Source organism: Schistocerca americana, chromosome 3 (genome assembly GCF_021461395.2).
Source record: "Schistocerca americana isolate TAMUIC-IGC-003095 chromosome 3, iqSchAmer2.1, whole genome shotgun sequence".
Classification (NCBI taxonomy): Eukaryota; Metazoa; Arthropoda; class Insecta; order Orthoptera; family Acrididae; genus Schistocerca; species Schistocerca americana.
In genome coordinates, this window is record NC_060121.1 from 367,693,087 (window position 1) to 367,708,218 (window position 15,132).

Consider the following 15,132-nt stretch of genomic DNA (forward strand, 5'->3'; position numbering starts at 1 on the left):
TTAGAGGATATGAGAGGGGGAATGATTTATTGCCTTCGAGTACTGGCAACTCACGGACATGAGCTACTTCTAGAGATCAACGACTATGGCATAAATTTTGACAAAGAAGTAACTTGGATTCGTGACTGCGCATTATAGAAAGGACCATCTTCAAATGTGTTTCATATTTGTAGCAAAGAATATGAAAATGCAATGCAGTGAGTAGAGGGAAAAGGACATTGAAAAGATTTAGTAAACATACAGTATGTGATGGTGTCCCATTCTGGTTGGTTGGTTGGTTGTTTTGGGGAAGGAGACCAGACAGCGTGGTCATCGGTCTCATCGGATTAGGGAAGGATGGGGAAGGAAGTCGGCCGTGCCCTTTCAGAGGAACCATCCCGGCATTTGCCTGGAATGATTTAGGGAAATCACGGAAAACCTAAATCAGGATGGCCGGACGCGGGATTGAACCGTCGTCCTCCCGAATGCGAGTCCAGTGTCTAACCACTGCGCCACCTCGCTCGGTCCCATTCTGCATAACGCATTTAAATGCAAGTGGGCTACAATTACTGTTATTAATCAGTTAATCATACGGTCATACGGCCAACACAACATAATCTCGCCGCGTAATTACATAGTCATAACTTGGCGGTCGCTGATGGCGGCAGCAAACTGAAACAGAACAGTCGACACGAAGTGTTCCGAATGGTGCCAACTTTTAATGATCAGTAGTTAGGGGCCAGTTGGCAACTCATCAGGCCCTTACTTTAGTTAGTGTCTTGGCGGATCATAACATACTGACTTACAGGTTACCAATCAGTAGTACGACCGGTACGTATGCAGCCTGAGGTGCCACTCCACGATGTCAGATTCAGCTCTTGAGCAAAAATGTCCGACGACCACTGGCATAGTGGAAAATGGATTCTCCGTAAGGTAATTCCAGGTAGATCCCGTCGCCTGCTGGAAAACTGCAACGCGGGAGGATTATAGCGAAATTAAGGAAGATCTGTAGAAAAGATCGATAGATCGGCGCTAAATACAGCGACCGGCAGCTGACCGCGAACGTGAACAAAAGTATAGTGTAGCACATAAATTGACGAAGAGACCCGCTACTGTTCGATTACATTGCTGCCGACGGAACAATGGAAACAGTAATCATCATAAAATACCTAGGTGTAACCATACGGAGTGATCTAGGGCGAGACGCATCAAACTAACTGCAGGAAAAGCAAATATAAGACTGAGATTCATTCGACGAATTTCAAGGAAATGTGATTCATCGACGAAAGAAGTAGCTTACGAAGCGTTTGCAGACCGATTCTTGAGTAGCGTTTATCGGTGTGGGAACCTATAAAGTTGAATTAATAAAAGTTATATAGAAGAAGTTCCAACGAAGAGCGGCGAATTTCGGCAAGAGATCGTATAGTGAGCTTTAGTGCGTAACTGAGATGCTCAACAAACTCCAGACGCTACAAGAGAGGCGTTGTACATCACGGAGAAGTTTACTGTTGAGATTCCGAGAGTTTTCGTCCGAAGAAGAGTCGGACAACATATTAATTTCTCCCACATAAACCCGATTACGGCGAGAAAATTAAAGAGAGTTCATACGGAGATTTATCACTAGTCATTCTTCCAAAACATCATTCGCAGTGGAAGAGGAAAGATGGGAAGAAGATAGTAGTACCTGGTGTACCATCTGCCCCACACTGTAATGTGAATTGCGTAGCATAGATATACAGGGTCCGACAGAAAAATTTCCCTTGTTTGGAGAGGCCTTTGTGTGACTTGTGATGGGGACTCTAATGCAGAGGGGCTATCAATCGATTGCTGTGTAAGTGCCGTTATCAGCAGACGCAATGGCTTTTCTAGATGGCGTCGTGCGTTTGTTGTGGAGGAGTGTATTCGTAATACGTTCTGCTATTACTACTCAGGGAGAATTTCGCGTTAGATTCGAATTTGGTCGATATGATTCTGTTCCCATAAAACTACTCGAGTTTGGGTAACCAACTTCACAGCATCAGATTCTGCGCTGAGAGTAGAATCTACTGTCAGACGTCGGGCTGTGACAACACCGTAAGATGTGGTAGTTGTGAAAGCGTCTGTTCAGCTACCTCCCAAATATTCGGTATTTAAATATGTGGCTGTTCTCGGATTTCCTGATAGGAGTGCAAGAAGAATGATATCCAGAGATCTTTACATGCACCCATACAAAATACGGTTACCCAAAAATTAAGTGTGAGTGAGTTTGGAGCTCACAGACTTGAGAGGCAGGAAATTCTTCAGAACATTCTTCCTGGCGCTGTTTTGATTTCTTGTGATGAGCCCCATCTCGACTTGTCGGGTGCTGTAAACAAACGAAATTTCTGCTACTGGATAGCAGAAAACTCTCAGGAATTTCACCAACGAACGCTCCAGAGCCATCGTGTAACAGTTTGGTGAGTGCGGTCCTTACTCCTTCGAATAAGATGGCGTAACGGTAACGGTTAGTTCAAATCGCTCCTGTTACATGACAGATACATTCCTCCGACGTAAAGTTCAACCAGTTTCTAGGGGACCATGAAGAGTGAGAAGTCTGCTTCCAACAAGACGGAGCCACAGTTCACACGTCTCGATGTTCTCTAGAAATTTTCAGAGATTGTTTCTTAGACGTCTTCTCTCCTTGCGAGGTGATATCGCCTGGTCCCCTAAGGTCACCTGATTTGTCGTAATTTCTTTGGCGACACTTATCGGGTCAAGTGTACAAAAATTGCCCCACAACCCTGCAAGCACTAAGGTGGCAGTTACGCAGGAAGAGATTGCCATGCCACAGGAAATTACACAAAACAATTATAGGCAGCTTCCGGTAAGGGCTTCGTCAATGTGTCTGCAATGGAAGACCCCATTTACCGCACATAATTCTTAAAACCACGTAACGTAAAATGGCGTATTGTTTCTTGCTCACAAATAAAATAAATTCTCTGTACATTTCTTTGCTTTCTTGGAGCTATCTTTTGAAATACGGAGGGTCTTTTTCCCGGACTCTGGAGTTGTAAAGTTTCAGAAGAAGAAACAGGTTAGCGGCGCAACCGTTAAAGTAGCGACAAACAGCTCGACTTGGCACTGAAAGGAACGTAAGAGGGGGAAAATTGTAGGCAGACGAAGATTATAATATGTAAAACAGATAATCAGGTGTGTTCGGTGCTACAGATATGTAGATATCAAAAGATTAGAGCAAGCTCGGAAGAGATCAGATCTGTAGGAAGACTGATGACTTAATAAAAAGATATGAATAATATGCTTTGCTAATCTTTGCCCGACCTCACTGGTTGATTTCATGTCCTTGGCGCTAATAGATTTATTATGCTGACTTTTATATTCTGTCAACCGAAGGGGATATTATGTTTCCCAAGCGGCATCCAAACGTCAATGTGATGGAGCCTGGACCATCAACGCTGTCACACGTTCTCGCTCCACGAGACATCTTACTCATTAGTGCAACGTTCTGTGATCACAAACTGTGTCCCTGTTCAGCTGTAGAGAAGCGCTGTAAATCTATTTTTCTCAGCATGTCTTGAGTAAAATTTCCTATCTTGAAGACCATTCTTTCTAATACCTTCATCCTCCCGACGTTCCCATCGTTAAATACAAAAACTGCTTCATAAGTTGCAATTCTGACAACTGTAGCAGATGCAAATGCGTTTTTACGGCATCGTTTCCATATGAGTGAATTTAGAGACATTTGGATTTTGAGATTTGCCATAAACACGCTTTTTGAGAAGTGCAGGATCGGCCAAAGATGATCTATAAAACCAAAGGGTATGTATTACGACCTTCTAGATGTATCCCGCACATGCCTGGTTGAAAGTAATACACAAAATCGTTGTTCACTGAGCTAGTATTGAAGTGCTGCTTCAGAACGTGGGCGTTGCAAGGAGGCCGCGTCACACTTTTAATTAATTTTCGGGCACTTCGTATGCGATTTCAACATTGATACTTATTGTCCACGAGTTGTACTAAGAAAATAAAAAATAAATCGTAAATTGACATTTTCGGTCAATTTCATCGACGTCATATCATATACAACCGTTTGCTCTACGAAACAGCCGTACCGAAAGACTGGACAGTTGAACAGGTCACACCGATTTCAAGAAAGGCAGTAGGAGTAATCCACTAAATTACAGTTCCATATCATTAACGTCGACATGCTGCAGGATTTTGGAAATACACGTTGTATGCGAACATTACGCATTACCTCGAAGAAAACGGTCTGTTGACACGCAGTCAACACAGATTTAGAAAACATTGTTCGTTTGAAAGAAAACTAGCTTTTTACTCACAGGAAGTGTTGAGTGCTATTCACAAGGGATTTCAAATTGATTCCATATTTACAGATTTCGAAATGGTTTTAACACTGTACCACATAAGCGGCTCGAAGTGAAACTGAGTGCTTGTGGAATAAAGTCTCAGTTATGTGACTGGATTCGTAATTTCCTGTCAGAGAAATCACAATTTGTAGTAATTGACGGAAAGTCATCGAGTAAAACAGAAGTGATTTCTGGCGTTCCTCAAGGCCCTTTACTATTCCCTATCTATATAAACGATTTGGGAGACAATCTGAGCGGCAGTCTTAGGTTGTTTTCAGGTGATGCTGTCGTTTATCGACCAGTAAAGTTATCAGAAGATCAAAACAAATTGCAAAACGATTTAGAAAACATATCTGTATGGTGAAATAATTGGCAATTGATCGTAAGTGTGAGGTCATCCACATGAGTGCTAAAAGGAATCCGTTAAACTTCGGTTACACGATAAGTCTAAAGGCCGTAAATTCAACTAAATACGTAGGAATTACAATTACGAACAACTTAAATTGGAATGAACACATATAAAATGTTGTGGGGAAGGCTAACCAAAGAAAGCGTTTTACTGGCAGAACGCTTAGGAAATGTAACAGATCTACTACTGAGACCGCCTACACTACGCTTGTCCATCCTCTTTTAGAATACTGCTGCGCGATGTGGGATCCTTACCAGATAGGACTGACGGAGTAAATCGAAAAAGTTCAAAGAAGGGCAGCACGTTTTGTGTTATCGCGAAATAGGGGAGGGATTGTCGCAGAAATGATACGGGATTTGGGATGTACGTCATTAAAACAAAAGTGTTTTTCATTGCGGCGGAATCTTCTCACGAAATTCCAATCACCAACTTTCCCCTCCGACTGCGAAAATATGTTGTTGACGCCGACCTAAACAGGGAGAAAGGACCATCATAATAAAATAAGGGAAACCAGAGCTCGTACGTAACGATATAGGTGTTCGTTTTTTCAGCGTGCTGTACGAGACTGGAATAATAGAGAATGATGACGGTTCGCTGAACCCTCTGCCAAGCACTTAAATGTGATTTGCATAGTATTGACGTGCGGTAGCGTTCTCGCTTCCCACGCGCGGGTTCCCGGGTTCGATTCCCGGCGGGGTCAGGGATTTTCTCTGCCTCGTGATGGCTGGGTGTTGTGTGCTGTCCTTAGGTTAGTTAGGTTTAAGTAGTTCTAAGTTCTAGGGGACTGATGACCATAGATGTTAAGTCCCATAGTGCTCAGAGCCATTTTTTTGCATAGTATTGATGTAGGTGCAGATGCGCCCACTAATACCACTAGCAAACAAAATTTTACACATTTCTGTAATTGGCATGAAAGCAGCTAACCTTTATGTTTTCGGGAGTGCTGATAACGAAAATGTTAATGAAAACGTAAAATTAGCTCTCGTTTTGAAATTATTGTAACTTTACGTTATTGCCTAAATAATCTTATGCATGTATTCACCTTTGCTTTATCCCTCGGACGAAGGTCTTTGAAGGCCCAAACGCTTGCGTTTTCTGCTGGTGGTTCGCTGATTAGCATCCCGCAGTAATCAGTTCACACTGATGCAGTCCAATTTCTCTGGTATCTCATTCCCATGTGCGAAGTTTGCTGGTGGTAGGCTTCTCCGAGCGCGGCGGTTACAGCACCACAGTTGTCAGGAAAGAAGTCGAAGTTGGAACCTAGGAAATATAACTTTAAGGACATGTTGCACCGTAGTCTGCTGTAGCAGTGCAGAAGATTTACCACAAGATCGCTTTAGTTTTCTGTTCTCTTATTTCCTAGAAAGTTTGTTCATACTTGAACAGTGGCATCCGAATCTAACTTTTCATCACCTCTCAGGATGGTGTTTAAATGCTCATCTGTGTACAGTTTACGTATCTGGGGGCGCATGAAAATCTCCTCGTTTATTTTCGCCTCACGAAAACGCGGAAATTTCTCGCGCAAATAGAAAAATGCTTATCCAGTTTTGTCCATGGTCTTAACGAAGCCTTTCATTAGGCCTAACTTTATGTGAAGAGCAGGGAGAATTATGTTCTTGGATTCGACAAGTGCTTCGTGTATAACATTCTGAGATCCTGGTTCACCTGAATGATGCTTAGACCAATCTTTCTTTTTATAATGAAGTGCTTTGACGTGGCTATCCCAAAGGCACAGGAAGCAACAGAATTTGGTGTAGCCGTTATGTAGCCGAATAAACTAGCCATTGTTCAGTCGCAATAACTATCGTTTCATGTTATCATATGTTTCTTTGAAGTAAGGTGCAAAGCCAATCAGTATCGGTGGTAATACGTTGCCATTCTGAAGTAGCACACACTTGAGACTTAATTTCGGGGAGTCGATGAACAACCTCCACTGATCACTTTTATAGTTAATGGCCATAGTTACCATTAGTCCCTGTACATCACTGCAAAATACCAAGTCCTTTTCACTTTCGAAAAATGGATGGAGTGGCATATGGCTGTTACGGAATGCAGTCACATTTACCGTCTTATCAAGACAATTTCACTTTTGTAGTCTTGACGCCAACAGTTCACCTTTACCTTTCGGCAATTCCCGATCTCTCACTACGTCATTAAGTACACACTGTGTTATTTTGTCAGTCTCTATACACTCCTGGCCCTACAAAAATTCAGGAGCTTTCGAAGAACTGCGATTTGAAGATGATGGTGCAGTACTGATTTCACTACCGCTCTCAGCACTATGACTATGAGGTGAGACAGGAACGGGCAGTCTCTCTCCCTGAGGCACTCGTCGCATGGCCGACAATATGTTAGGATACGTCAAGGAACACGTTTTCTCCTTGGAAATACTATGTGTTAATGGAATTGTCATACGAAAGTAACAATCATTCACATGGTTTGATGGCTCTCGCCAGATCGCAAGGTACAGCAAACCCCATGAAAAATCTTCTACAATTCAACCACGGATGAAGACTCGAGACACAAGACATGCAACATACATGAGGAGCCCAGAGCTTACCTGGTCCCCGATTTCACAGCCAGAGTACAGTCTGTACTCCTTCCTTATATACATCGTTACTGGCCTCCTTCGCGATTTCAGTGTGGTCAGTCCGCAAATTTAGCAAACATTCGCAGCTCTGCTGAAATAACTTACGAGAATGCAGCCAGGGGATAACGTCGATAACCGCCGATATTTCGACATTTTCAAGGCACAACTGCTGAAAATGGCAGGATGCGCTGCTGTCGAACTATCGGCGATTGTGGGCGACGTCATCGGAGTGCATTGCTGTAAGTTATTTGAACATTTTATACGCCGGGAGAAACTAAGGTCTCTCATTATCACCACTGTTCACGCATTTGCGAGGAGTATAGTATCACAGGAATAACAATGACCACACGAACTATCTATAATTCAGTAACAGTTCTTCCAGTACACGAATGGAACACAGCTTCTAACAGACTGAAGCTATGCTTAAATGAAACATACCCCGCTCCTCCCTTTCTCTACTCCTCCCCGTGTTGCTGCGAGACCGGGCTAAAAACAGCTACAAAATACGTACAGCTATTGTTACTTGGAACTTTATCATTCTGTCTACCATCATCGGGATTTCGGAGCTATATTGGAACGGACTGATAATGAATGCTAATAAAATATAGTTATAATTAAATGCGCCCTCCTTTAGCTTGGAAACGAGAACTAAATCGAGGTTTTCACTGTAGCTTTCGTTATCAGAGAGGACGGTATAATTAACAAACATTTCTTTCATCCCAGTTAAATATTCACTGTTGGATAGTGCATTCTAAGGATGTGCCTACACCGATATCACAGCTTCTTCTTCCTGTCGGTTAAATTTCGCGTCTTCAGCACGTCATCTTCGTGGTGTAGCAATTTTAATGGCCAGTAGTGTATTTATTCAATATCGATACAAAAGAGTTACATGTTTTCCCCTGTTACTGTCCTTCAAAGTAGTCACCAGCGTTGTGTAGAACCCGTTGCCAGCGATGTGGAAGGCGTAGTATACGTTAGCAGAGCCGGTTTTGTTGATGGTGCGAATGTAGCGGTCTACTGTCTGTTGAATCTCTGGAACAGTTCTGAAGCGAATGCCACGAAGTGGTTCCTTCATATTCGGAATTAAATCAAAGTCCGGGGAGTATGGCGGATGGTACAGTATTTCCAAGTCCCATCGATCTAACAGAACAGCCACAGCTTGAGCTGTATACGCCCGCGCATTGTCGTGCAAAATGATGGGTGGGTTGCGCAGAAAGTGCCGCCGCTTCTTTCGCAAAGCTGGTCGCAGGTGATGCTCCAAAAACGAACAGTAATACTGTGCATTGACGGTCTGCCGTGGAGGAACGTAATGCGTTAGGATAACACCATCACAGTCGTGCATGAGAATCACCATAACTTTAGACCGCTACATTAGCCCCATCAACAGAACAGGCTCTCCTAACAGTATACTACGGCTTCCACATCGCTGGCAACGGGTTCTACACAACACTGGTGACTACTTTGAAGGACAGTAACAGGTGTAAACATGTCACTCTTTTGTATCGGTTGTGAATAAATAGTTGCCACTATTTAAGTTCCAATCCTCGTAATTCAGTGCCGTCGTGGTGCCTTCGATTATCACCCAATTCAGTGTACCCCATAGCGTAATTCTGTCTCCACCAGCCGCATATGAGTGCGGTGCACATTTCGTGCAGCCATTCGACTGGATGATGGCGTGTGAGGACCCAGCCATCGACCTTGTGTAACGAGAAATGCGATTCATTCGACGGGAGGACCTTTTTTGCCGATCCACGGTGAAAACTCTGTGATGCTGTGCCCACTGCAATCAAGACTAACGATGTCATTGGGTCAACAGGTAAGAGTCGTGTGATGTGGAGCTCCATGTTCAACAATGGTCATTGAACGGTGTGCTCCGAAACACTTGTGTCTGCACCAACATTGTATTTTGTCGTCTGATCTGCAACAGATCGTTGCTTGTTCTGGATAACAAAGTCGGGAATCTCCGACCTCTACGTTTCGTGATGAGACATGGTAATCCAATACCATATGGTCTACTCGTTATTTTACCATCCTTCAACCACTTTCAGTAGGTGCTCACGACTGTAATATGCCCAGAGGCTACCAACTCCTCTGTTTCAGTTCAGAGACTGTCGTTTCCATCCGCAGGGCCTTAACAATGTTCCCTTTGTCAAAACCGCTTATATCAGTGGATTTCCGTGTTTCCTGACAGTATCGTCGCTGCAAGGACTCCTCATTTGTCTCTCTTCCCATTACATGCTTTCCTTATTGCGTCAAGTGCCCGCAACAGCACCAGGAGGCATTCAGCCTCGCGGTGGGCAGTGGTCATAATGTATTGGCTCATCAATGTATACGGTTCCCGACAGATCACTGACGTTAAGCGCTCGGCTAGCACTTGGGTGGGTGACCATCTGGTCTGCCGAGCGCTGTTGGCAAACGGGTTGCACTCAGCCCTTGTAAGGCAAACTGAAGAGCTACTTGAAATTTCCTGGCAGATCAAAGCTATATGCCGGACCGAGACTCGAGCTCGGGACCTTTACCTTTCGCTGGCAGGTGCTCTACGGGACGAGCGTGAGTCGTGCTTGGATAGCTCAGATGGTAGAGTACTTGTCCACGAAAGGCAAAGGTCCCGAGTTCAGCCTCGGCCTGGTACACAGTTTTGATCTGCCAGGAAGTTTCATATCAGCGCACACTCCGCTGCAGAGTGAGAATCTCATTCTGAAGAACTACTTGATTTAGAAGTAGCGGCACCAGTCTCGTAGACTGACATACGGCCGGGAGAGCGGTGTGCTGACCACATGCCCCTCCATATCCGCATCCAGTGACGCCTGTGGACTGAGGTTGACGCGGCCGCTAGTCGGTACCATTGAGCCTTCATGGTCTGTTCGGTCGGAGTTTAGTTTAGTTTTCATCAGTGTATGCAACAAGTGCCGCTGCAAATTGTGAGCATTAACGGCCTTGTTCATGCGTACTTGAAGTTCATGTTCAGATCTGAACAGCTGTGGTGTCAGTTGAAATAAAGGTTAATTATCTTGTTCTTTCTTTTGTTATCTCCCCCCCCCTCTCTCTCTCTCTCTCTCTCTCTCTCTCTCTCTCACCCACTCACACACACACACACACACACACACACACACACAAAGTATTATAATTCAAATATAATTTTTATTATATTTCATTCACCACTGTTGGCAGCATTCTTAGTGGAATACATTAGTAAGTGTCACTTTTCAGCAAGCAGTGTCTCCAAATAACAGATTATCAGCAGTAAAGCGTTTAGTGTGCTTTATTTTGGAAATGCAGTCTCTGTTATCAATGGAAAAACTGAGAGAAGTAAATCAGTCAGCTTACACGTAATCGTTTTATATTCATCCATCATAAAAGCTGAAAAGTTACGTCAAAACGGCAGTCGAACGTTGATCTCGGCGACATTGTGGATTTAAGGCTACTGAGCGTGGGAAGGAAGTCATCCAGCTTCAAACATCGACAGGATACAAATTTTCAGTTGGCTTCAGCTGCCAGAGACTGTGGTCATGTATGTCTGAATTGCGTTTGCGCGCGCGCGCGCGCGCGCGCGTGTGTGTGTGTGTGTGTGTGTGTGTGTGTGTGTGCGAGTGAGTGTGCGTGTTGTGTGTCATCTATTTTTGACAAAGGCCTTGTTGGCCGAAAGCTTATTTTGTGACAGTCTTTCTGTTGTGCCTATCTGAAACTCAGGATCTCCACTATATGGTGAGTAGAAACTATTCTTTTCATAATATTGTCACATTCCATCCTGGATTTTCCATTGTTTGATTTTCAGTTGGCATGAGAGATGAGCAGCATCGCTGTCAGTCTGTCAGTGAACTGATGTAATGGATTTTAGCGTATCTCAGTGGACACGAAAATCTCTCGGCCTTGTATATAGTTAGCTCCTCCCGTGGTGTTGTTCACTTATAATCTGCAGTGAAATCTCCTGTAGTAGCGGTCATGGAAACATCTAATTGTTTGCTTCATACAGCCTTGGCACATATCGTTTGTTATTGATTTCTTCTGTGTTCCTTTATTGAGTGTGTTGTCGGAAAAATGTAAGGCATTGAACTCCGATTTGGGATGATTGAACTTCAGATACCCGTATGGCTTTTTTTATCTGGTGAAATACAAAATGGTTCCTTGAACAAAGAATGAACACTTCCATTCCAGATCGCCTCCAAAATTACTAACACTTCATTCACAATTAATGCACTGTCGTCGTGAAACGCTTCCCTCTGGAATTTATAGTACAAGAGAAACACCTAGGTCATTACTATTATAAAAACTTATCCTACTACGTCACGGCAAATAAAAAATACCGATTACTATGCAATTCCCTGACAGGCGAGAGAAACTTTCAAAGCCGGAAAACCTGAGCAAAAAGCATAGGTAGCTGACGTTAATGATTACTGTCAAAGATGTAAATTATGTATTCACGTAAATACCAGGCTACCGCCTGTTACTATCAAGCCAGCAAAGCGTCTGCCGACGTCATTATTCGACGAAACTAACTTGATTCTTACGTGAAAAATATACATAGGAAAGGAAAAGAATGATCAGTAGCTCGATCTCAGGGCCGTTCTGATTAGCAATATTGAATAGGTAACGAGAGACCACGCAATATGTTCAGTCGTTCCACTCTCGAACAATTCGTGACCAATCCGTTCTTTAGGGTCTCTGAAAAGAAAGATACATAATTTCATACAAAGTTACTGTTTTTATCATGGGATATGATCAGGTCTGATATGACAGTTAAATTCCACTTACATATCTCGAAAAAAATCTGATATTTGATCTAAAGACAAGGTACATAGAAACGTGTGTGCTTACTCTGCAACAACCAGCCAGAAAATAATCCACGGAATGGCGGGGAGAAATGAAATTCCATATCTTTTGTTTTACAGCAAAAGATGTACAGAGTTGGTTTCAGTGTGGCCAAATGTTTTTAGTATAATTTTAATTACAAGAAGTATTTTTACATAGAAAAACAGAAAAAAGAACAAATTCACAACGTATCAGAGTATTAACATGTTTTTATTGATATTTTTTATCTCGGTCTTTACACTGTTATGAAGTCACATCGGGTCAATGCATATATACCTGTATTTCATGATTAGCTATATAATGTTATAATCGGGATAAGATACTCTTCACTTTTCTTCCATTTCCAGATGTGTTAACAGCAAAACGGGTGATGTATTAGTGTGGTGTCATGTTGCTGCTGACGTACAGGAATCTGTACTTTAAGATTGATGAAGGCATATTTCCTCATCTACTCGAATCGCGTGCGGGAAAACCGACGATTAGAAAGTTACTAGGTTACGCAGTCAGAACGACAGAGGCGACGACTGGCAGCTGAACCTCAACACAAAAAATATTAATATCATCGGTGTAAACTGGGGAAAAATTCCGACATTGTTCGAACAAACCAACGCTGATGAATCTCAGAAACCAGCAGTCACATATCAATTGCTGCCATTTTTAGAGAAATTTAGGATGGAATATCTACACAGGTCTTTTGAAACGCAGACAAGAGATTACGAATTGAATGAATCCTAATGAGGGGCGGTACATTCACTAAGGAAGTCATTTACAAGAGGTCTTGTCCGTCTGATTATTATTTTACGTTAGTTTGGCATCCTTAACAATATGAGCCAGTAGAAGAGACCGATGATTCACAGTAGCCTTGTGTTGTTCGTCGTGGATTTGTTTAGTAGACTTTGAATAATTATTCTGATATCTTCATGGGGCAGCTGCATAAGACATTCCTCCTCCATATTGAGAAAGGTTTCCTTTAAAATGTAGGAGGCAGACATTCCCCGACGAGTAGTGAGATACATTTTTACATTTCCCATGCATCTCGCATAATATTTATGAGTCTATTTGTGCTCTTTCAGAACCGTACTGATCGTCCTTTGTCATACATTTAATTTAAGGAGGCAGTAGGCAGCAAATGGAACAGTTGAACAATACAATCTCCACTAAACACTATACAGTAGCCGGGAGAGTGCAAATCTGCTTATAAAGATATTAATTTTATCAAGGTATCTGCCTAGCTTAGAAATTTGTTTTCTGTGGGAAAATACGAATAAATATCAACAGTTGCCTAACAGAACACTGTAAGACATCACTGACAAAATACCTGCTCCTAGCGCCGTGACAGAGAGGGTTATACAGCTGGGTGGAGAGACAATGACCTTGCTGCCGTTTAGAGCCCTTTTCTATGGTTCAGGTCTGGATGGTACCAGGTTATAGTCATGTTCAATGCATCACGTTCAAAAAATTCCTTCTTGCGTGAAACGTGAAACTTGTTTCATAAAATGTCATGTATTTCGACAGTAAAACAGATGGTACATCTTGACTTCTAACACGTATGATTTAAAATTATTTAAACCGACGTAGACAGTGAGATAGAGCATAATTTACTTAAAATTATCTTAAGTTCGACAACTGATTCAATTAGTTTTCTGGTGTTTTTGTTATTACTGTTTGTCAACATTTTTATCTTGATAAAGACATTCGAATATCTTTATGACTGTGTAATTTGTTATTAATTGCGCATGTCATTTTCATACCCTGTGTCATTTACTAGAAGCTTCTGTACAGCCGATCTATGATAGCTCAACGTTGCTGGGAAGCTGTTATGAAAGATACGTCTTAAAGCTTTTTAGTTAAAAATCTTATTACTCAGATCTATATTTGCTTGCACATTATAATATATTTGTGGGTCCGGTTGGTATAAAAACCCAATGAGACAATCCCAGACGGATATGGAAATCGCAGTATTAGTAACCAATAAAACGGTACAAAAACGTCGTAATAGTCAGTAGCAAAGCAGCTCAGCTGCTAGTAATTCTACTTACAGAGTAAAGACTGAGATAAGAAATACCTATAAAAACATATTAATACTCTGATACGTTGTGAGTTTCTGTTCTCTTTCCTGTTTTGTATGTAAAAATACTTCTTGTAATTAAAATTATGTTACAGACATTTGGCCACACTGAAACGAACTCTGTACATCAAGCCACAGTAATTATAACAACTGCTGTTGTTGCGTATATGATGTAGTAACGTTGTTTGAGGCGAACTATGGTGATTGTGACATGACATGTTTCTATAGGGGAGAATGTTTTACCTAAAAGTTAGTGTACCTAAAAACCCATGATATGTACTGGTCGGTGGCCTATTTCAGAATCTCATGAAGGAATGCGCACTGGACACCATCATAAACAGTTTTCGGCACTTTATACTGTTTTTATTGCCGTGAGAGATGAGGTTGTGTTTTGGACAGCGTTTATAAAATATTAAAAGTTCTGCATATTTAAGTTCTGTATAATATATTAAAAGTCTTTGGAGGATGTTGTCAATTCTTCAGTTACACAGTTTTATGGTGACTAAAATTCTGTATATTTTCAATAACGTGTCGACGTCTAGGCTATATTTCGTAGGTCGTGCGCCATCTTGTACCTTGAAACGAAAGATGGACTTCTGCCATGGAACACGCCGCATTTGCTAAAGAACTGAATTTCTTTAATGTCTGAACTACTCACCCTGCCTTGAAAATAAATTTTAGTAGACAATAACTTCTATTTCAAAATGTTTTTAACTTGTAACTAGTTTTCAGCAATACTTCTTCTTAATTGGATTTCACTAACTGATTAATGGTGTGCAATAGGTTAATAATGTAGCATACAGATTGTTAAATACAGTACTGACAAAATTTCCTCGACTGGAATACTTTCAAATTTGAATAGAATATTGATGTATCTTGGAACTGTTCCCCACGTTTAGAAAACCCTTACACTTGCAGAGTAACTTTTATAATT